At 43.6% G+C, this 23,404-nt stretch overlaps 1 protein-coding gene and 1 long non-coding RNA gene across 3 annotated transcripts in view; one reads left to right on the top strand and one right to left on the bottom strand.

Moving 5' to 3' along the window:
• Rbpj (recombination signal binding protein for immunoglobulin kappa J region) overlaps positions 1–23,404 on the bottom strand; it is a 242,224-nt gene that overhangs the window by 179,113 nt on the left and 39,707 nt on the right. The window lies entirely within an intron of this gene.
• On the top strand, positions 691–5,995 carry LOC147825083 (uncharacterized). Its single transcript, XR_015441305.1, has 4 exons — positions 691–1,292; positions 1,380–1,459; positions 1,801–4,263; positions 5,420–5,995. It is a non-coding gene; the product is annotated as an uncharacterized LOC147825083 (long non-coding RNA).

The following is a 23,404-nucleotide window of genomic DNA, read 5'->3' as shown; positions in this document are numbered from 1 at the left end:
TTTTATATCTGGTTAAAAAAAAAATCTGTTGGCTTTGAATGCAACCACGATGGAAATAGAGAATGAAACATTGTAACACAGTCACTAAAACAATTAAGGAGACTTTCTCCATTCCCCATAAACAAAGTTTCCCTGTAACCAGGTTTCCTCCCCTGCCTCTCTGCTCTTCTCTCTGTCTGTCTCTCCCCTGGAATTGGGCCCTGCCCATGCTTGGTTGGCCTTTGTTTTTAGCATAGAATAGGTTACTTTGGGCTAAGTGTCCAAGTCTTCCCTTGATTACATTGTGTCTAAAGTGTTAACCTGTCAGCAGTCACAGTGAAGATTTCTTCAATGAGACTCTTGTGCGCCTGACAATGTAACTATTTATTTGCAAAGTTTCTACCATTGCCATTTGTGCTGCTCAATGCAAAGTGTTACCAAGCTGTTCATGTCCCTGTTTCTCTTCAGTAACCAAGAAAAGCAAAACAAAGTACAAATAACTGCTTATTCAGAAAAAAATTTCAGATTGTTCCTTAAACCTGCTCCAGGCAGCGGATACAGACTTTTGAGTGATTTGGAAAATATGAAAAGCACTTGGCTGCAGTACAAAACCCAGGCTGATCTGCGGTGATGGCAAAAGCAGAAATAGGAGCTCAACAATAAATATAAATTTCTGTGTGACTGATTGTGGCTCTGCTGGCTTCGGGAGGGTGGAGAAGGTCTCAGAGTCTGTTATCCAAGCCATCTTTTCTTGGGGGGCTGGGGGTGACAGGGCTTTGCTTCAAGGGCTGTCCTTCATTGTTGGCTGATTGATTGAAAAAGGCAAATGGGGCCGCCCCATCCCGGCCAAGTGTTTTCTTCTGACTAGCCCTCCCTGGGTGCCTGGAGTGTTGAAGCTCTGTGCTTCACCTGCTGCTTTGTTCCGGCAAAGCTGGCGTCTTGGGGACGCTGTCATTCACTCCACCAAGCCGTTGTCCCAGCTGTCCTGAGTGTGTGAACGCTGCTACCCCCATCTGCCCAGCCACCTGCTTCCTCATCTTCAGACACCTTCCTGCGACCCTACTACTCCTGGGAAACTGCAATTATGGCCACCCAACTGCCTCAACTGCTGCCACGATCCTTTCCCTTGAGTCACCCTAAAAATGATGGCATCTCCTTTCCCTTGATTGTTTGTAGGTTGTCACAGAGGGAGGTGCATCCTTCTGAGACAGGCTGGGGCTCCTTCACTGACGTCGTCACTTGCCAGCTCCATGACCTTCGGCCACAGCAGTCGTGATGAGATCCTGAACTGCAGAGCTCGTGGGGGTTGCCAAGTGTGTGCTTGATACTTGATACACTCCATTTTATTTTATCCCCATGTTAAAGCTATGAAAAATACAATTATTCTCCTTGTTTTACAGATAAGAGAGCTGAGGAACTTGGTCAAGGTCAAAGAGCTCCTTCATGATGGAGGCAAGATCGGAACCCATAGGACCAAGCTGTGAGTCCAAATTCTTACTCTTAAATAATAAAGACTAGGTGTCCTTATTATTTCATACCCTCAAAGCTCAGTGAAATGTGTCCTGTCCACATGGTACTGACAGGAGACTGAGGGCCAGGAAGTTGAAGCCATTTGCACAAAATTGTGCTTCTGGGAAGTAGGCAGTGCTGGATTCTGCCCCGAAAGTCCTAATTCTTCATCTGTCTCCAGCATCTTCCAGACTGGAGGCTTAGCCTGCAGTGGGGGCTAGGGAAAGAATGTGTTGTGTTTCAGGAGTCTAATGCTGTGTCTGATCCAACTAAACAAATTTATTTTTTTCTAATTTCATTATTGAATCACAGGACATCCTGGAGTCTTTAACACCATGCAAAATATGCACGAGAGTCTTCAAGAAAGGATTTACTAGGCAGCCTATTCAAATTTATTTGACTATACAGCTCCTTTCCTTTGGAGATCCACCTATTAACACCTTTGTGCAGAGGCATTTCCCAGAATACAAATTTGGGAGGCTTTGCACTCTACCAGCTAGGAGGTGGCACACACAGATAAGGCTGGAAGTAGCAGGGGATTTGTAGCTGCTGTTGCTATTTGGGAGTCCCACGGTAGTGACAAGGCTCTCCAGGAGCTTCTCAAGCAAGTGAGCTGGTGAGTCTACCAGTGCCAACCAGCTGCTGTTGGTGCCCAGGCACCTGTGCCCATGTGTCATCGGTGCCATCAGTTCACGGAATTGGTGTTTGTTGTTGCTACTGTTTTGGCTGAGCTCTGCGGCTCTCTGGCTTCTTCCTGCTGGGTTCTAAGGTGAAGAGGAGCATTTCACAAGGTAGCCTGTTGTTCAAAACCCAGTAAGGTCAAACTCAGAGTTTAGGGTTAGCACCAGCCTTAGTATAGCAAGCACTTAGCACTTCAGAACCTCTGTAATATTAACTACCTTTTAGCTGGTGTGTGTTCTAAACCAGGTTTAACGTGAGTCATTTCACTGACCCCTCTGCAGAGGGGTAGATGCTGTTGCACAAGTCTGCAAGAGGGCCCCGTGTAGTCTCCTCCAGGGCTGAGTCGGGGTCGCCCTGTGTGACCAGTGGAATATCACAGGAGGTGGTGTGTGTTTCCAAAAGTTAGCGTAACATCGTTTTCCTCTTGGTCTCCTCAATTGCTTGCTCTGAGTGAAGCCAGCTATTTTGTGAAGACCCTTGAGCAACACTGTGAAGAGGGCCAAGTTTTAAGAAACCAACGTGGTGGCCATGTGAGTGAGCTACCCTGCAAGGGCTCCTCCAGCCACAGTCACACCTATAGATGTGTGCACACCCTGGCTGATCTCGACTGTGACCTCAGGAGAGACCCCAGTAGGAACCTCCAACTAGAGCTACACCCCAATTCCCCACCCGTGGGGATGGCTATTGTTTTTAAGCAGCGAAGTTTTAGAGTAATTTATAAAAAGCGGGAAATAATTTATTCACGCAGTGCTACTATCCCCTATTTTTCAGAAAAGGAAGTGGGAACTAAGAGAGGCCGACTGTCTCAAGGTCACGGGGCTCATGGCTCAAGGTCACAGCCAGAGTTGGTGTGGCTAAGAGGGGATGCTACAAGGAACTCTTCTCATCAAGCCCCAGAGTATTGCCTCTGAAGTCTGCAGTGGTTTCCAGAACTCCATTTCTGGGCTTATTTCTTCAGTGTGGTGATGTGATAATACAGAAAGTCTTGGAGCCTGTCCACACTTTACCTCTCATGAACTTCAGCTCCTTAGAGAGTAATATCATCTACCTGGTTGTGGATGAAATGATTTCGTATATTGAAAGTGCAGGCAGATTCTAGGCACTGGATATTTGGAAGCTCCCTTCCCTTCCAATTCCTCCTCCAGCCCAGGCCTCACTTTGGTGGTGAGGAAAACAGAGGGTTATCCCTGCCAACAATCTGTCATTCCCACCCTGAAGGGAATTAGCTCATCAGAATCCAGTCCTAACTGGCAGCAGGCTGAGGAGGCAGGCTCTTTGCTTGGAGACCAAAGGACAGGAAGACATAATTCTTGAGTATGGGTTACTTTGGGAGCAGACAGGCCTGGCTGGGTGCCTGAGAGGGCTTTAGGAATAGCTTGGGGGCATCTTGAGAGCCCAGAAATGGCAGAAATGGGGGCCCAGGCTTACAGATTTGCCTAAGCTTGGACATAGCAAGTCACATCAACAAATGTGACCATTGTGCCAAGACTCAGAAACAGTATCTGCTGCTTCAGGTCCAGCCTAAAAAGAACAGAATGCAGTGATTCTCTTGGAAGTTTAAACTTATTGTTGTTGTTGTTGTTGTTTTTTGGTATTGGGGATCAAACTCAGGTCCTTGCGCTTGTGCAGCAGGCAGCAAAACCACTGAGCTAAATGCCCGGCCCAGTTTAAACTTATTATTTGAATTCTTTGAATTCATTTGGAGACAAAAGTCTTTGGCTCCAGGTATCGATACCTTCAGAGATCCACAAAGTCAACTGTCTTGCTTTAGTCGCATAGCTAAATAGAGGCCGAATTCAATTTAAGATCCAAAACCTATGTTGTAATCACTGTTTGATTGAACCAATTTGCTTTGGCTTGAGAAGCATACTTTCCACTTCTTCTAAGAAACTTTTCCTCGTTAACATTGCCAAAGGTTACCTATTGTGGAGTGTTCAGCACTAACACTAGTCTGACATGCACTATGGAACACTTTATTGAGCAAGGTACTTTTTCCCCCACACTTACTACATGCCGAGTACTCTTCTAACCTGCCTGGGATTTGGCAATGGACACTGCAGAGCTATCCTGCTTCTAAGATGGCTTTATTCAGAGGTGAGTGGCATTGTGAGATAGAGCACAAATAAAATTGTATAATAAGCTAAAAGGCAAAAAGGAATAGGGGTAGAGACAGGGTTTGTGGGGTGGAAAGGTGCTATTTCTTTTTTTTTTTGGGTACCGGGGATCGAACTCAGGTCTTTGCGCTTTTGAGGCAGGCAACAGAGCCACTGAGCTAAATCCCCGGGCCCTTGAAAGGTGCTGTTTCTATAGAATGGTCAGGGAAGCTCTCACTGGAAAGGTTAATACCTAAGGAAGGGCTGAAAGGGCATGGGGGACTGAGCCCTGGGGCTAGAGGGTGGACAGCACCCCACTAACTGGGAATTATTCTCGGGTTCTTTCATGTCTGCAACTTTATTATTCTTCTGTCCTGCACCGAACTGTCAGGAGTGTGCATTTCATCTTCTGCTTCCTTTGGGTATAATATAAATGCCTTCTGCAGAATGTTATTTGTACCACAGACGTTTAGTAAATGCTTGTTGAATCTTCTGGTTAAAGTCATTTTCTCACTATTGCCCTTTTTAGGCAAGAAATGAAGGGAAAAGTACAGTAGTTCAGTTTTCAGTCCAATAGTCTAAATTACTTAGAATATAAAACCAACATTTAGTTGTACTGTCCAACATTCTGGGTTAATATTCTTTGCCTTCCATAAACATTACATCTAAAAATATTTGCAAAAGCCTTGGCTTTTCTGAAATTCAAAACAGGAAGCCCCTATAGTCTCTTAGCTATGTTTATTCACCCCCAAACCCCATACTGGAATCACCATTACTATTTTGCAATTATGATAGTTTTGTTCAGTGAGCTCTGACATTTTTGAAAATGGTTTCCTGCCTAACCTAGAGACATCCTGTTATTCTTAACAATATTCTATGCCATCTAAATATTAAGGTGTCTTGAGTTCCTAGGGAAAGAACAATTCACAGCCCATAACTTGCTCTGTTTTGATTTTTGCAAAATGGGACGCTTCACAGGTATGCTTTCTAATTCCCCTTTTTTTCTTTTTTCTCTTTCTCTTTTTTTTTCGAATTCCCTTTTAAGCAAGATTCTTGGTTTTGCTATCACTGAGGTCTTGACCTTGTTTGATTTCAGTGCTTTCTATAAGGGCAGATAACTTGTACTTATTTAATTTACTCTTATTTTTGTTTTGAAGACACAGATGCAGAATGAAAAGGATAACAATGCTGAAGGACCTAAAGATCACAATGGAAGTGACACTGGGAAAACCAGAACAGAATATCAAGGTCAGAAGATAGTGTCAGGAGCTGAAAATTGATCTAACAGGACACAGATGGAGCAGAGAAAAGATGATGTCTTAATGAAGCTCTGGGAACTGGGGTGTAATTCTCTATAGGATGACTGGACTCAGCACTGAAAGGGGAAGAAAAACTTGTTTTAAGAGACTGACCAAATGGTAGGTTAAAAGATAATCAAACATGAAACAGAAGAACCTGCTACTTTGATGCTTGTGGGTCATGTGATACTTCAAAGAGTAGATATTACAATGGCATGGGTATAATCATTCATGATTTGTTTCAGTATTTTACTTTATACCTCCATATAGTCTCTCCTCAACAGTTCTGAGGTGCATTCATGAATGCTGTATTTCCCATCCTGGGGAAAGGTGTCCAAGTATTAACTAACCCTCCAGTCATGGTGGTGCACACCTATAATGGCAGCTACTTGGGAGGCTGGGCAATGTAGCCAGATCCTAGCTCAAAGGAAAAAGAAGGAGGAAGAAGGCGGGGTGGGGGGGGGGCGCAGAAGAAGGAAGAGATGGAGAACAAGGAGGGCATATAGCTCAGTGCAAGGGCCTGAGTTCAATTCCCTGTACTTTTTTTAAAGTATCAAATGGCCAGAATCTTCATCCTAAATCACCATTTCAATGTCAGCTACAGAAAGAGAGACATCCTTGTTCACGCCACAGTGGGTGCAGTGCTAGTTGAGTATCTGGAGAAGGAAGCAGCTGCCCTCTGTGTGCAAGACCTGGGTTAGGTTAGATTATTTATCCTTCAGAATTTTACTTCCTTTAACCGTGCTACAGGGACAATAGCAAAATTTAAATGATGTTGAGGAACGCAAATCACAATAGCCAAGTCATGCCAGATTCCGGGCCTTCTGTTCAGCCCTTTATATGAATGAATTTACTTAATCCCGCAAAGTCCTATGACGTCGGTATTGTGCTATACAAATGCTATGCAGAACCCAACACAGAGACCCAAGATTCATGCCATTTGCTCACAGCCACACAATAGTGGAAGCAGCACCAGAGAGCACATGCTCGCTCACTACTCCGAGAGATTTCTCCCAGGAGGGTGGTCAGCACAGTAAATGCTCACTAAAGGGTTATTATTATTGCCGGTGCTGTTATAGGGAAGAGGTAACATTATTTCTCACACTGAAGCTGATTTTGTCACAAATTGCTGCCTAGAGATTCTTGAGTACATTCAGATGGGAGGAAAATCAGAATTCATAAAATAGAAACTTTAAAAATAATTGGATCACTGGGCATGGTGGCACACACCTGTAATCCCAGCACTCTGGGAGGCTGAGGCAGGAGGTTTGCAAGTTCGAGTCCAGCTTGGACAACTTATCGAGACCCTGTCTCAAAAATTAAGAATAACAAAAGGACTGCGGATGTAGCTCAGTGGAAAAGCTGTGGGTTCAATCCCTACTACTACTACTAAACTACTATCAAGTACAGCATCTTCTTTAGATCATGTACCCAAGATTTATAACTGGGCTAAAGTAACAGGTCATTTCGGTCAAAAAACAAACACCTCCTGCTCTGTTAAATGAAAATAGCCAATCAAGCTGACTTCTTGGCTAAGATCAGTTGTTTAGTTCCACGTAAAATAATCAGCCAGTCAGCTTGTGAAGCTCCAGCCTTTCCCCTATGGTTCCGTGGTGCTTCTGGATGTAATACGGAGTTAAAACATCAAACTTGCTCCTTCAATCAATGAGTGGGCCTTGTAAACAGGTCACATCAGAGAAATGGCTGTTTCTTCTACCTACATGCTTTTACGTTCGGAATCCATCACTTGTGCTGATGTCTATGAAGCCTACTGAGGAGTCCCCTGCTGGATGCTGTCAGAGAGCCTGGGGCGGGGCCCTGCCTGCTACTATCCCTGGGCCAGGTGACAAAAATGACAGTCAAGGGAAGCACTTTACTCCAGACAGAAAAGCACACCATTGGAGATATCTCACTCTATTTCAGTAGAAGGTGCCAGAGTCCAAAAGACAAACTTAATTTTTAAAAATTATGAATGTAGCTTTTGTTGGCCATTCTGATACTCACATAAATGTGTAAAAGCTAATGACCACTTGAAAGACAAAACAGAAATGAAATGATCTCTACTTATTTGTAAGGGATAGAAATATGCCATTTGTTGCACCCAAAATCAAAAGCATTTAATGAAACAGAGGAATGCACAGAATGGGTTGATTTTGTGTGGACAATGGAGCCTACTGGTTAGAACAGGGCTCGTGTGAATGAGTCAGGTTAAACCCTGGCTTTGCCATATATTTCCTTTACCTCCGTAAACATGTTAGCAACCTCCCAACACCTGTTTCCTTATCTTTAAAATGGGAATGAAAACAATACCTAACTCACAGGATTTTGTCAGTATCTGTAAAACATTTAGATTAATGCCAAGGGTATGACATATACCACCTAAGTGTTAGGCATTGTTGCTATTATTACTGGTACATTTGTATGCACATATATTAAAAACACAAATGTACCAAATGATGATACCTAGTAATCTTGGAAAGCCAGCCAATCTGCGTTTCCAGCTTTTGGGTACTGTAAATTGTGCTGTTGTAAGTATGTGCATGGTTCTCTTTTTATCCATTCAATATGAGGTGGTGTAGCACAGTTGTCAAACATGTGGTCCCCACAGTCAGACTATCTGGGCTCTGAACCTGATGCTAGCTTTCCATTTATCATGTCATTTTATTTTGCTATTCTTTGTACTCCTGCTGTTATTCTTCTATAATAACACCCATCTGGTACTAGCACTGTTATTTACCCACACATTACTGAGGAGATACTGAAGCTCGGGGGACACACAGCCAGTAAGAGGCAGAGGTTGGATTTGAACCCAGGTCTATGTGTACCTAAGCCTTGTCACCCAAGTCTGCCTCCCAGTGAATGGTGTAAGAATAGTCAGTTGCTGGGATTAAGTATCTGACACCTGCATTTTAAAGAAGGGTATACAGCTTCAGAGGGTTCAGCTATGGAAATTAGGTCCCACTTCTGTGCCTGGGCCCGGCTCTGTAGGTCAAAGTACAACGATCCACTCCCCCTCTATCCCTTTCATACCTTCAGCTCCCCAGCTAAGAGGAGGCTGTTCCCCACCGCAGGCACCCATCCCACGTCCCACTGCATTCAATATCTCTACCCAGAAGGGAAGAGAAGAGAGGCACAGCGTTTATTGTATTTCTTTTGGGCTCCCTGCCTGCTTCTCTATCCTGCTGCCTAACTTGTTTGACTTTCTCCTGAGGGATCCCATGGGCATATGCTGATTTGCTTGGCCACAGTCATGGGTACTTTTTAGAAAAACAAAGCCAAGAAGAACTCTAAGGCTCCCGTGACTTGGACCGTTGGCTAATAGTTGTTTTATTAAGTGCTGATTCCCCCTGTGGAGCTGAGTTAATGGAGGTGGGGAAAAAAAAAATCAGGCCCAAACAAGGAACCATTCAGATGTGCTTTCAAAATATAAAGGTAACAGGGAGTTTCTGTACCAGGCTCTGCAGGTCTGTGTTCTGTATGAATGAAAGGGGAGTGGTGTACCTCATCCATGCACCCAGGCTTTTCATGGAGACCCAGAAGGAAGGGAAAGACCAATTACTCATGGCTTTCATTCCTAGCTAGCCCCAGACTATTCCCTAGGGGACAGACAGACCCTCGAAGCCTGTCCAATTTCATTTGAAAATTTAAGTTTTACCTAGAATGTTATTGATTACTACCATATTGTGTTCTGAGGGGTTGTTTTTGCCTCTCTTGCTTTCCAAAGAAGGAGGATGACAGAGACTTGAAAACATGATGCAAATCAGAAAATATAGGCTCGAATTGAGAACCTTGCGAAATATGGAACAAAATACAAATTGGAAGGGGGAAGCAAGAGTGGTGTAAATCATGGACATCGGAACAAAACAACACCATCAATGACAAATACTTGCCGCCATAAAATCTAGATGTGTGGCACCCTAAAATTCCTACTCTGGACAGATGCCTTGGATGTCTACATGAGTGTGCATCTGTGTACAATTGTGTATAAGGTTTGAGTGTATATTTTAAAAGAAATACCCAAGACAGAAAGAGGCAGTCTGCAAAGCTGCAATCGGGCCAAAAGGCAAAACAAGAAGCAATGGATAAAGTAGCCAAACCAAGACTCTGCTGCTGAAATTGCAACCAGATTGTCTCTGAGAAGCAGAGAAACTGGAGTAAATAAATCCTGCAGCAGATTCACTTTCGCAAGTATACCTGCAAGACATCAAATGCCCAGACCCTTCCTTCCAGATGGAAGAAAACACAATGACTAAAGCAACGGGGTGTGACACTGACACAATACATTCCAGCAACTTGATGAAGCCCTGAGCTGTCCCCAAGCTTGGATGCACTTGGCCCGGTGGCCTGCACATCCCCATGGGACTGACACTGGAGAGAGACCCACCGAAGAGGACAGAAAACGAGGCCATTTGGGAATGAGGGAAGGAGAAGGATGAGCCCGCAGGAGACACGAGCAAGTGTGTAGACATCTGACATGTGTGGGCAACACTCAGATGTGGTATGAGCGAAGCTCATCACCGGTAAATTTCTACATTCCATGCTGCAGCTTCGGGGAGGGCATTCTGTGCATGACGCGGCATATGCTACTGTAGCCTAGGCCCACTACTCAGATGTCCCGATGCAGCTGCAATCCAAATGAAAAAGAGGAAGTGAATGTGTGCAGTTTGCAAAGCTCACCTCTACTCAGGCAGGCCATGGTGCTACCTCCGCCTCACTTAGGTCTCGCTGGAGTCTCCTCTTGGACCCTCTCCGTGGAGTAGGGGAACGTTAATAGCAATCGCTATGATGCTAACATTTACTGTCCCCTACTGTGTGCTAAGCTCTGCATTTTCCTATTGATTCTCTTAACTCTCCTATGAAGTAGCCATCGCTGTGACCCATCTGTCATACAAAGATGTTGGGCACCTGGACAAGTTGCCGTAGCCAGGGCTGGGCAGAGCTGGGGCTCAAACATAGGCTCTGCTCCCTGTGGGGTCTGTTGAACTACCCTACCCAAAGAACTGAGCTCCTGGCCTCTCCATTAGTTGAGAAATTACTCAAGTCTTTGCAATGGCAAAGGACACAGGAAAGGACCCAGGTTGAATTCCAGGCCTATCAGTCATGCAGGTTCTAAGCATCGATGGCACCAGCGCAAGGGTTTCTATCTTCCTAATGTTGATGTTGAAACATTTTCCATGCCACCTTCTTGAACCAGGGACAAATGACCAGCACAAGGGAAAGTGCAGCAGAAGAGCCCCTTCTAGGGCTTTACCTTATGTCACGGAAAAGCCTCTCTCTGCCTGTGGTTCTGAAGAAGAAGTGACATTTGGAATGCCACCCTGGGAGCCTGCTGAGTCCTGGGGTGTCCTCCCCATTACCCAGGACTCACCATCAAATACATTTAAATTTTTTTCAGCCTAGTTTTCTCATTAAATGAATTCTAATTCTGAGAAAATTGGATGTTCATGCATGGTATCCACGGCAACCTTCACTTAAACAGAATATGAAATTAACCAGCCCACTCTGTGCTTGACATTCTAAACAAATGAAGACCATGGACAGGTTACTACCCTTTTCAAGGCAACTTTGAGAATGCTATTCCTAAAGGATCTGAGAAAGGATCAGATTAGATTCGGTGCAACCCTGTTTAAACAGGTGACCACCACAGAGCCATTCTGAACCTCAGTTTCCCCATCTCCTATATCAGATATTGGATGGTTACCTCTTCTAATTACTTCCCCACCCTCAGGTTTCACTGGATTGTTCTCAATTATTTTAGTCTCAGTTTTGTCTCAATTAGTGACATGGCAGTTCAAAATATCCTTCCATTCCACTAGTGTTTGCCCTTGAATTTTTTTTAATTAATAGACTTCTTTTCAGAAGTTTAGCTTTACAGAAAAAATGAGCAAAAACTACTTTCTACATATCCCCCACCAGTTTCCTTTACTATTAAGTTTTGCATTGATACAGACTATTTATTCAACTGATGAACTAATACCAATATATTATTATGAACTAAAGTCCACAGCTTACATTAAAGTACATGCTGTGTTGTACTTCTATTGGTTGTGAAAAATTTACATTGTCATGTATCCACCAACTCTGATTTTATGGTCTCCATAGTTCTGCCTTTTCCAGAATGTCATGTGATTGGCATGATAGAGTATGTAGTCTTTTTAGACTAACAGCTTTCACTTAATTAAAAGCAATTAAGTTTTCTCCATACCTTTTCATTACCCTTGATTTTTTTTTTTTTTTTTTGGGGTACCAGGGATCAAAATCGGGTCCTTGCGCTTGTGCAGCAGGCAGTGAAACCACTGAGCTAAATCCCTGGCCCTACCCTTGATTTTTTAAACAGATACGTTAACATATATTTTCTATCAAAATAAAGACTTAGGGCTGGGAGTGTAGCTCAGTGCAAGACCCTAGGTTCAATCCCTACCATTACAAAAATTAAAACAAAATAAAAAGATTTAATCAGTATCTATAACCTTTCCTAATTTTCTACCACAAAGCAATATACACTCTTGATTTCTGTTTTCCTTCATATCAGCTACCTCCAACTTAGCTTTTATTAACATTTTGATTTCAAATAAGTATTATTCTTTCATATTATACCTCTTATGTGGGACAAACCTGACAGTATTATCATCAATTACTAGGTTGACACTATGTTTCTTTTTTTTTCTTTTCTTTTTTTTTGGTACCGGGGATCAAACTCAGGTCCTTGTGCTTTCGAGGCAGGTGCCGGAACCACTAAGCTAAATCCCTGGCCTTGACACTATGTTTCATTGTTGTTGCTTTCTTTTCTTTCTTACTGTTTCTTCTAGACTACATCCTTGCCTTATTGAATTCTTCAATCTGGCTCTAATTTTTCTAGGGCTTTCTAGGGGACTGAGTGAGCTCTGTAAGCTCAGATGGGATGGGATCTCCTTTGAGGTTGGAGTTCCAATCAAAGATATTACATCCTCCTAACCCCAACACCCTGTGACTGGGTCTAGAAAATGGTTTTAGTTTTGATTTAATGAAAACTGTTTTTTCTGCCTTGCTTGGCATGCCACTTAGCAAGTACATATTAAGCAACCCGTGCCTTCTAACACTGCTTCAGAAGGAGTATCTGCCCCTTGTGCACTGCTGTATGAAGGTCCTGTTCTTACTGGTGTGAATGGGGGCACAGGGAAAGGGGACAGGATGGTGGTTATTAGTGTCCAATATGCGAGTCAAAAATCAACGGACAGGGCTGGGGATTTAGTTCAGTGGTTTTGCCGCCTGCTGCGCAAGCGCAAGGTCCCGAGTTCAGTCCCCGGTACCAAAAAAAAAAAAAATCAATGGAAACCAACTCAGGATACAGCCATTAAAAATATCAACACTAATAATATTAATCATGAACATTTATTGAAAGCACTAGGTATTCTTCTGAGCTCTCTATTTCATATCATTATATTATCACAACAACTCTATTTCTAATTATTTGCATTTGGGAAACCAAGGCCTAGAGAATCAAGTACTTGCCCAAGGTTAGAGTTAGTAAGTTGTGGAGCATGGACTCCAACTTGAGCAATCACTTTTGTTTTTCCTTTTTGGTACAGGGGATCGAACTCAGGTTCTTGTGCTTGTGAAGCAGGCGTGGTGCCACTGAGCTAAATCCCCAGCCAGAGCAATCACTTTTATAATGATCCCATAATTTTTTGTGTGTGTGCAAAGTATTGGGTTAAAGCTTATGGGAGAGAAAAGATATTTTCTCATCCTTGACTTCCATGCTTGCTACCTCCCTAAGAAAGATTCTATTCTCAAAACTTCTTTTTGAAGATATCTACTGGCATTGCTTCCCACTGAGCCAATCAATTCCTCAACTGGAAGTCTGTGTTGGTCAGCTTTCCATCACTGTGACAAAATACCTGAGATAGTCACTTAAAAAGAAGAAAGATTTATTTTGGTTCAAAGCTTTGGAGGGTTCAGTCCATGGTAGGTTGGCCTATTGCTTTGGACCTATGATAGCACAGTGCACCATGGTGGGAGTGTGCAGCGGAGGAAACTGGTCACCTTATGGCAACCAGAAAGCAGAGAGAAACACACAAGACTGGAAGGGGTTGGGGGTCCCAGTATTCCATTTAAAGACACACCCCAATGACCTAACTTCCTCCCACTAGGCCCTCCCTAGTAAAGCATCCACCTCCCAACAATGTTGTGGGCTGGGGCCAAGCCTTTGATGGATGGGTCCTTGGTGGCCGTTCAACCTGTAACAGAGCCAAAGGTCCTTGTCACCCACTCAGCTATCTTTCAGCTCTTGCTTCTCTTTGGTTTCCCTCCAGCCTCTCTGAATCTTCACTTCACTGTCTCTGCCTTGCCAGATTAGGACTCTCTACCTCTGCTCCTCCTTTTTATGGAATGCTTTCCCTTTCCTCCATCATCTGGAAAGCTCCTCTCACTCACTTTCCAAGACCACTTTTTTTTTTTGGTACTGGGGATTGAACTCGGGACCTTGTGCTTGCGAGGCAGGTGGCAGAACCACTGAGCTAAATCCGTGGCCCCAAGACCACTTTTTTATACAACTTCCTCTGTGCAGATTTTCCTTTAGACTCTCAGGCAAAGTCAGTGATTCCTTTCTCCAAGCACCTCTGTACTCCATTCACATCTGTATGTCACTCCTTGACAAAGTGGGATGTGTGCTGCCATCAGCCCTTTGTCTGTGACCTCTTCCGTGTCAAGGGCAGCAAGGGTGTCTCATTCATCTCTGTATATTCTGCCTTTCATCGTGCCTGTCCCATGGTTGTCCCTCATGGTGTGACTCAGGCCAGGCATGGTGGCACACGCCTGTAATCCCAATACTTTGAGAGTCTAAGGCAGAAGGATCACAGGTTTGAGCCCATGCTGGGCAACTTAGTGACCTAGCAAGGCCCTCTCTCAAACAAATAAACAGATGAAAGTTAAAAAGGGGATTGGGGATGCATTTTAGTGCAAAAGCTCTGGATTCACATAAAGCCAGGGAACCCTGTGGGCCCAGTCTTCTCGAGTGCCTCTCAGAAAGCATCCCCCACTTAAAATGAACTCAAGTACTGTCATGCTTAGTCTCTTGGGGGAAAATCCGAGGTGTTTCATGCACTGTGGAGCCTCCTGAGAATGTTCCTCTTTATTGCTGCCACTCTCTGTAGCCTCGGTAGAGATGGCAGCTGGACATCATTCACTGGCTCACCTGTTCATTCATCCGACAAACTACCTTTACCGGGAATGAACTGGGTCTCAGATACTTTTAAAAATGCCACCTGCCCAAATATACCCACTTTCTAGTCTCTCTCTTCTTTTTTTTTCCTTTCTTTTCTTTCCTAGTACTTGTGATCAAAACCAGGACCTTTGCATTGAACTACATTCCCATACCTTTTTATTTTTTTACTTTGAGACTGAGTCTTGCTAAGTCTCTAAATTTCCTGGGCTGGGCTTGAACTGCCTCAGCCTCCCAGAGATTACAGGCATGTGCCACCGTGGTTGGCCAATTCTCATATTTTAAACCTCAAAATTTTTTCCAGACAGTCAGTCCCAGAATTTTTCTCTCCTTTTCCTCCTGGGCCCATGCTGGGCTTTGTTCTAAAAATCACTTTAGCTTTCCTAGCTCTTTAGTTCTCTTTGTCCAATAATAGGATTTCCTTTCATTAATAATATTCTAGACATTGACCCAGCCAATTTGAATCCTTCCTGGTTAGTATTTAAGAGGAAGAGGAAGATTATGAATATTAATACATCAGAATGTTTGTCTAGTTTCAGGTGAATATATATATATATGTATGTGCAAAATGAATTCCAAATGAATGGTGCAATTGGTAGAAACACTGGAGTTCAGTATTTACTGAACCTCAGCACCTTAGTGCTTTGGCTGTTTGGCTCCTCTTCTCTAGAGATGGAGGTGATTATCTAAGGAGTGCCCCTCTCAGAAGTGCTCTGAGGCTCTCATGACATAGTGGAAACCTGGTCCTGCAGATCTCAGGGAGTGGAAGTTCAATCCAAATCCATCTGTTCTCAATTCTTTATGTGTAGAACCCAGGGAGAGGCAGGAAGCCCTGGCACCACAGGCTAAGACCTAGATCCACCATTAGATGAGCTTTGTCTCTTTTCATCACTAATACAGCAATGCCTGCCCCACTCTAAGAACTCAATCACTCTTGGATGAATTTAAAAAATAATATTGCAGTGTAAGATTTATTTCAGTGCCTTTGAAACCTAGGTCTCAGACATGGCTAATGAGAATGACTATTGGGACAGCCTTTTCAGGGAGCGATCAGACAGAATCTATCCAAGCTCAAAATGCACACTGACATCTTTAGAGTAGGATGTAAACACTTACTCATCGGGAAATCAGTTAACTATTATTGCAACTCATTTGTGTATCATGTAGGCCTATGTATTGTAGTAGGAGCTATCATTTCTTAGTAGGTACATAATGGAAAGTAGTGACCCAGAGCACAAACTCTGAGGCAGAGAGCCTGGATTTAAACCGTGGCTTAGCCACATATCAGTGAGTGTTATCTTGGCTGGGTACCTAACCTTTCTGCTTCCTTGTCTGCAGACATAGGTGATAACAGCACCTGCCTACTTCGAAGAGTCAACAACATTGAAGTGATTCACGTGCATAAACGCTTAGAGTGTCACCTACTTTACAAAGAGTTATTTGCATGTTTGCCTTCTACTCATGGGGACTTCAGACTCAGAGACATTAAATAATGAAGATTAGGACCAACTAGTCAGCAGCAGAGCCGGCCTTAAATACTTGTCTGGCTAAGCCATCACCCAGGGACACAATCATCTCACTTTCCAGGAACAACATGTTTTCCTTGATTTCAAAGTCTTTTTGTCCTGGTCTATGTTTCCCAAGTGTTCTGAGGCTAAGAAAACATAAACGCCATCGCCTCTGATAATCTTGTGGTATAGTTTGGGTAGAGAATGTTCTCCAAAGGCCCATGAGCTAAAAGCTTGCTCACCAGGCTATGGCCCTCTTAGGAGGTATGGAACTTTTAGGAGGTGGGGATTAGGGGAAGGAAGTTGGATCGCTGAGGTTGTATCCTTCAAGGGGGTATTGGGACCCTGGGACCCTTCTTCTCTTTCACTTTCTCTTTGCTTCCCCACTGCCAGGAGAGGAACAGTGTCCTCAGCCATGTGCTCCTGCCATGGTATACGGGCCTGCCACAGGCCCAAAGGCAACAGGGCCAAGTGACCATGGACTGAAAGCCCCGAATCCATTAGCCAAATAAATCTTTCCTCCTTTGATGTTGTTTATCTAAGTTATTTTGTCACAGCAACAGGAAGCTAGCACATCTTTCTTCCCCCAGTATGATGCCCATAGAAATGGCAGATCTTCTGAAATACAACAAGAGATCTCAAACTGCCCATCCTACTACCTGACCCCAGCCCTGAATTTTCATATGGGACAATCCTACCTTCATTTTCCTTTATTTCTAAATGCACTTCATCTAACACTATCATTTTCATCTCTGAAAGATGTCTGAAATCCTTGGGACAAGGTGGTCTTTCATGCCTTACTTTCCAGGCTGAGTTAGGGAATGAGAGCCCTGAGGACTTCCACCCTCTAGCTGCGCCTAAGTTCTCCAGGGGCCACTCAGAAAGGTGGGCTGGGGAGGAGAGGCAGAGGAACTAGTTCTCATCTGTGCTGAGGCCTGTTTCTTGTTAGGGCTTCAGCTCTATGAAGCTCTGTGCCTTTCCTGTCCCACCTCCATGCATGCTCTTCCAGGCTCTGAGCACCCAGCTCAGCCACAGTTTATTTTCCTACCATGATAGGGGGTAATCAACAAGCAGTTATTAAGTGACTGCTGTGTGCAGAAATCAGGGGACAGGGTGAGGGTACAGGAGTACACAGGAAGGAGAGAAAAAGCCCAGCCTTAGGGATTTGTATTCCTGGCACAGCTAGAAATGGTGGCAACAGTGACAGCAGCAAAGTAGCCAGAGGGCCCACCATGTGCCAGGGTGGTGGCTTTGTTTGAACCCATGAGTGTGTCTTGGTAGGACTGCTTATTCCTTTATCCTTTGGGGAGAAAGTGCAGGGCCAGGGATTTAGCTCAGTGGTTCTGGCGCCTGCCTCGCAAGTGCAAGGTCCCGAGTTCAATCCCCGGTACCAAAAAAAAAGTGTCTTCTGGTAGCAGAGGGAGGGGACGTGAGCAAAGCCATGTATTTTGGTCCTCATGGTGCTTCATGGGGAATTTCCACAAGCAGCCAAGGTCCTGGGATGGACTTTCACTTCTGACATTAAAGTCATCTGCTCAGTTCTTTCTCGGTTACATCACCCAGAATCTGTCTGTGGTTATTTCCCCTTCAGCAGGGAGCCGTGCTTGCACGTAGCCACAGATGACAGCTGGTTGTGTACTGGGGCCCTGATTGCCATTGCATGGAGTTTCCTAACCCAAAGGCTCCCTTGAGCAAAGACAGCCCTGAGTCCCAGATAAAGCCCTGGGCTGCTCAAGGACCTGAAGTGAGACTTGAGTCTTCTAATTCTCTTAGCCGGGGCTTGTGGTAAATCATCATTGTTTCTATCAAGAGGAGCCTATTGCTTGTTAATAAGGTGGAAATGCCCCACTGTGCTTTTTTTTAATTTTTTTTTTCTTTTTATTATTCCCCCTTTCCAAAGCCATTGAGCACAGATCTACTTATCCAGGAGAACTTACTAAACATGTTTGTTTCCAGCACTTCTGAGACCCCGCAGGACTACCAAGATCCAAGATCCAGGCTTCGTCCCCATAGATCAACCCTCAATAGGAGGACAGTCCAAACCTAGGTCCAGCCCTGAGGACAGCCCCTGCCACAGAGCAGGCTGGCTCTTGGGTGCAAATTTAGGAATTTTGTGTCATAATGGAAGGAATTGAGTGAAAATACCAAATACTTGGTTTGCATTCTTGTTGGCTTTTTCCAACTGGGCAAATTTTCCACCTACTTCAGGTTTTACATTGAAGGCTTATGGCATTGCCAAGAAAGGAAGGAGGTTCTACCTTCAGAGCCTAGGCCCACTGCATGATTTTGAGTGCCACAAGGTGTGTAGCCCTGAATCCTGGGGCAGTTGCTTCTCACAACCTTCCAAATTGCTGGACTTTCAGATTCTTAGAGACAATAATTGGGCTTCTGGGGTCTGCTTGTCTCCTTTCAGTGCTGGGATGCTGGCTAAAATAGCTCAGGCCATAAAAATACCAGAATGAAAATACTTGAAACAACCACATATCCACATATTCCATGCAGAGGCTATTAAACTTCCAAATTACACCAGCACTGCTCTTCAAGGCCACAAGAGCACACAGCTGAATGGAAAGGAGGGGATATTTTCAGGATGAGTTCAGCACCAATCAGTATAAGCTTTCGTTTATCCTCCTAAAAAAAGTCTTCTTTAAGCCTTTCAGAATAATTTAGAAAGGTTGACTCCCTTCTTAAATGGTTTTACCAGGCCACTATAAGGCATGGTCTTTGTATTACCCTTCTGGATATGACTAATCAAATCTCTGGTTGGGAGAGACAGGGCCCAGTAAAACTTGGTGGTTCTGACACATTCTAGCCTAAAATGCCTCTGCCGCTTGTCTAGTCCAAACCACCAAATGTTTTGCCTGGACTCCCAAAGAGTAACTTAACTGCCCTGTCTACCCACAGTTTTTCTCTCTCACATCCATTCTTCACAAAGCACACGTCTTTATTTTTTTTATCAAATGCACACCTAGTCATGACCTTGCCCTGTTTAACACCCTCTCATAGCTCCCCTTGCCTCCAAATCCAAACATCTTCCCATGGGTTTAGTGGCCCTCAGTGGCCTGGCTCAGCCCAATCTCACCCCGTTTCTTTTTTCTTTTCTTTCTCTCTCTCTTTTTTTTTTTTTTTTTTGGTACTGGGGATTGAACTTGGGACCTTGTGCTTGAGAGGCAGGTGCTGGAACCACTGAGCTAAATGCCGGGCCTGCCCCATTTCTAACTTGGTACCCATCCTGGGATGCTACCTCTCTTCTCTTTAAGGTCATCAAGCCTGTTGGCAACTAACCCGAATGCTTTCCCTCTTTCTTCTTTATACTAATTTCAACCGTCCCTTCAGAAAGTCTTAGAAGAGGAAGCAAATCTCTCATTCATGACTTACAGTGGCTCCCCAAAGATATGTCCACCCACTACCAGCGAATGTGCCCTTTTTTGGAAAAAGGGACTTTGCAGATGTAATTAAGTGAAAGATCTCCTGATGAGATCCTCTTAGATCATAGAGATTGAATCCAGTCACAAGAGTCCTTTTAAGAGAAAGGCAAGGGAAGATTGAGACACTCAGAGCAGAAGGCCATGTGAAGGTGGCAGCTGACACTGGACTGTGCAGCCAGTAGTAAAAATCACATGGAGCCATTAGAGGTGGGAAGAGGAAAGGGCACAAATCTCCTCAGAGGCCTTAGAAGAGAGGGGAGTTTGATTCTGCTGACACCCAGTTTTTTACTTGTGGCCTCCACAACTCTGAGAGAATGAATTTCTGATGTTTTAAGCCACTCAATTGGTGGGAGTTTTTTTTTTTTTTTAACACCAGCCCCAGGAAACAAATGCAGGCTTGTGCCCCTGGCACTGCAGTGCTGCCCCATACTGAGGAAGTGGCCCCAGAACAATTTCCTGATGGAATGAAATCAAAGAGGCTGAGGAGGTGGTGAGAGAGATAGGAGAGGAAGGAGGTGGAGAGATGAGCAAAGAAGTGTAAAGCTTAGCAATTTTCAGAGGCATTTTCAAACCATAGGTGTTGCTCTCTTCCTAGATGAGGGATTTCACAATTATTTTAGTCTGTTTTCTCTTGCAATAGAAAAATACCCAAGATCAAGCAATTAAAAAAAAATAGAAGTCTGTTTGGTTTAAGACCCTGGAGAAAACCAAGAGCATGGTGTCAACATCTGTTCAGCATCTGGAGAGGCCTTCTTGCTGTACCCTAAAGTGGTGTGAGGTATCACATGTCAAAACAGAGTAAGGGTGTGAGCCCAGCTTTCTTCCCCTTCTGATGAAGCCACTAATACCGTCCTGGAGGTCCCACATCATGACCTGGTGTGATCCTAACCACCTCCCCAGACACCATTATTATATGAGTCTGATAATAAAGTATCCGACACAGGAGCTTCAAGGAACACATCCAAACTATAGAGGAAACCTGATCTTCATAGCACTCCGATGTGCCTCCTGTTGTCTTGGAAGGTATTCCAAAACCTCAGAAATGTCATCACAGCAAGATCAAGTTTAATTCACTTCTAAGTGAATAGTTGTATGGTTAAAAGCACATTTCAATCAATCAGAGAGTATGTCCTAGTATCTGTAAGAGCTCCTTCGAACTTAACATGAGTTGAACCTACTCTTCATTTTCCCCATTAGATCTTTTCCAGTCTTGCCTCTTGGTAAATTATGTTGCCATGCATTTGCTTGTGCAAGCCTAAAGCTTGAGTGACACTGTTAGTTTTTCTTTTGTTGCCATCCCCATCAGCAAATCCTGTCAATTTCTTAGAAAGCCTGTATTAGTTTGCTAGGGTTGCTGTAACAAAACAGTACACATTGGGTGACTGGAAGTCCAAGATCAAGAGATCAAGGTAGTAGCAGGGGCTGAAGACAGGGCCGGGTAGGCCTTGAATAGATTAGTGGAGCTTTAAGCCTTTTGATAATCTAGTAAGCATTTTGCTATGGTTTCCATATGGTTTAGTTGTGTTCTCCCTGCTTATGTGATATATATTGAAATATACTATATATTGAAATAGTAATATAGATTGAAATATAATCTCCATTGTAAGGTATTAAGAAGGTGGAAGCTTAATCCAACTATGGCATTTAGAGGTGGGGCCTCTAGAATGATTAGGATTGGATAAAGTCATCAGGGTGGAGGCCCTGCGAGATTACTGCTGGCTTTCTAAGACCAGAATATGCACATACACGCTCACTGTCTTTTACTGTGTGATGCCCTGGACTGCCTCAGGATCCAGCCTGAGAGAAGGTCATTAAGTGGGGGCTCTTGACCTCGAAGCCCCGAACCATAAGACAACATAATTTTTTTTCTTTATAAAGTTGCACAATCTCAGCTATTTCATTATAGTCATATAAAACAGATTGATGTATTTCTTCCTAGGAAAATGTCAACAGTCACACATATGTACACACACACACACACACACACACACACACGCGCGCACAGTGCTTTCTATAAAATTTCAGAGAATTTATAGACATCTTGAGATTTTGGTTTTTGTTTTTTTGGTAGCGGGGATTGAACTCAGGTCCTTGCGCATGCTCAGCAGGCGGTGAAATCACTGAGCTAAATCCCCGGCAACATCTTGAGATTTTAGTAAAGATTTTTCTAACTCTGTAAATTATGATATTCCAGTTTGTGCTCAGAAAAGCACAAGGAATCCATGGGGAAAGTGAAATGCTTTGCTTCTGTTTGCTGGGAGCTTATAATTTACTTGGAGAGAAAAAAAAAAATCCTGCAATAAAAAACCAAGGAAAAAATTCTGTGCAGTCCAGAGACAGGCTCTTGGGTTGAAAACACCCTGAGTTGGAGCTTCCACTTGCACACTGATAGGAGAGCCAAAAATATGTGGAGGAAAGGAGAGAAAGAGTAAGTAAGCTTGCTTAAGGGCTTGAAAACCAATCAATAAAAATGGGGTTTGATGTCATAAATTTAATAAGTCTCATGGATATTTGAAATAAATATTACCTTCCTTTAAAAATCTTTAATGTCATATAGCTTCTTGAAAAAAACATTAACAGTGACTTTTTTGATGTAATGGAAATGGTATTGAATCAAAGTAATTGCTTTCTACTGCTCTCTGCCCTGGGAAGGCCCCATCTACCAAGCAGTGAAGGAGCAGTTTCCACATATGGGGAGGCCTTCGCCCAGTCATGGGGAAGGCATGCATGCCTATGGCATGCATATTATTTGTTTTTCTTTTAAGACAAAAGATATTAATGCATGAGTTGTTTTTCCTAAATGAAAACCTTGGTATTCAGGTTTAATTGCAGTGTCGACACTGCAGTAAATAAGTGTGTGTGAGGTTTCAGTTTGGGTACTCATCTCTGAAAGGTTCCCTGTCAGAGCCTTAGCTCTCTGTCCCTCCCTCAGTGCACACACAGAACAGCAATGCTGAGAACCAGGAGGGTAACAAAGAAGAGCAGAAGGCACTGTGGGGTGGGGGAGGAAATGGGTAAAAACTTTATAAATTCAGGGAAAACACATTCCCAGCCTGCTGACCTCCTGGATCTGTATTAAGAGGTATCTTTTCCCTTCTAAAACAGCTATGCCCAGAATGTATCCCATTCAGGACCCTTTAGGAACCTGAGTGAAAAGCTGAAGTAGGAGAAGGATTTTCTGGAGGATAGGTTAGAAGGAAAGCCAAACAAACAGTTCTTTTAAAATGGGTAAAGGGTTATCATATGGGTTCAAATTGGCAAAGTTGTTGGTTTTGAATGTGCTTTCTTATCTCAGTAACGTCATCATTAGTTAAGACAAAACCTATCACCCACAATGAAAATGGCATGAGTGGTAAACGGTAAGGTGATGAGAGAAGGAAGGGAGAAAGGAAGGAAGAAAGGGAGAGAGGGAGGGAGGAAGGAAGGAAAGAAGGGAAAGAAGGAAAGGTAGAAAGGAAAGGAAGAGGAAAGAGGTAGAATGTTCTCTGGTTGCTTGGTTGGCTTAAGAGATATTTTCAACTTAGTTTATTTTTTAGCTTCATTAATTTAAATGTAAAATCTTTCCAACAACTTGACTCTGGTATTATAGATAGGTAAGTTAATTAGATATCTTGTAGGCAGTTAAACAGGGCTGCCCTCAGGGAGCCAGCCCTCCAGGACCCAACACAGCTGAGGAGCCAACATGGAGAACAATTGAAGCACATTCACT

This window comes from Heterocephalus glaber, unplaced genomic scaffold (assembly GCF_053883595.1).
Source record: "Heterocephalus glaber isolate CG9 unplaced genomic scaffold, H.glaber_assembly_v1.0 deba00001509, whole genome shotgun sequence".
NCBI classification, from domain to species: domain Eukaryota; kingdom Metazoa; phylum Chordata; class Mammalia; order Rodentia; family Bathyergidae; genus Heterocephalus; species Heterocephalus glaber.
Note: the sequence above shows the minus strand (reverse complement) of the source record. Positions and strands in the feature narration are given on the sequence as shown.